The following is an 864-nucleotide window of genomic DNA, read 5'->3' on the forward strand; positions in this document are numbered from 1 at the left end:
AATTTTGGTGGAGTGCATAAAAGATGAATAACTACTCAGTATTAGATGTATATTTTATTCCAGATTTAAAGAGTAATATTTTAAGCTTGGTTCATATGACTTAAATAGGTTATAAGGTTGAGATGTTACACCAATTCTTGAGAATTCATGACGAAAAGGGCCAGTTAATCATGAAAGTTGAAAGATCAAGATATCGACTGCACAAAATGCACTCCAAACGACTCGACCGGTCTGTCTAGTGGCGAAACTTGATGATGAAGTATGGGAGTGGCATGCAAGATTGGCTCATGTAAGCTTTCCGGTAACAAAGTGGATGGTGGATAAGGAGCTGGTGTGGGGTATACCAAGAATTCAACATCCTACATAACGTTTTAAAGGGTGTATGATTGGATAACAGTCCTGACAAGCATTCCGAAAGGAAGCACAATGGCGAGCATCAAAATCTATGGAACTAGTTCATACCGATTTATGCAGACCGATCGATCCACCAACAATATCAGGTAACCGATACTTTATGTTAGTCGTCGATGACTTCAGTCGATATATGTGAGTATTTATGCTCAAGAAGAAGGATAAAGCATTCGTAACCTTCAAGAGGTTCATAGGTGGAGAGTGAGATTATATCGAAGATAAAAGGGTTTCGATCTAATCGGGGGTAGTTCACCTCCTAGGAGTTCACATATTTTTGTAAGCAAGAATGTATCAATCGTTAATTGACGGCGTTATACTCCCGCAACAGAATGGGGAAGTAGAATATCATAATCTCACGACTGTTGAAGCCACAAGATCATTATTGAAGACAATGGGTGTACCACATATGATGTGGGGAGAAGCGGTTCCACATGTGGTCTATGTTTTGAACAA

This window comes from Lactuca serriola, chromosome 9 (assembly GCF_051521515.1).
Source record: "Lactuca serriola cultivar US96UC23 chromosome 9, Lser_US96UC23_V15, whole genome shotgun sequence".
Lineage (NCBI taxonomy): Eukaryota > Viridiplantae > Streptophyta > Magnoliopsida > Asterales > Asteraceae > Lactuca > Lactuca serriola.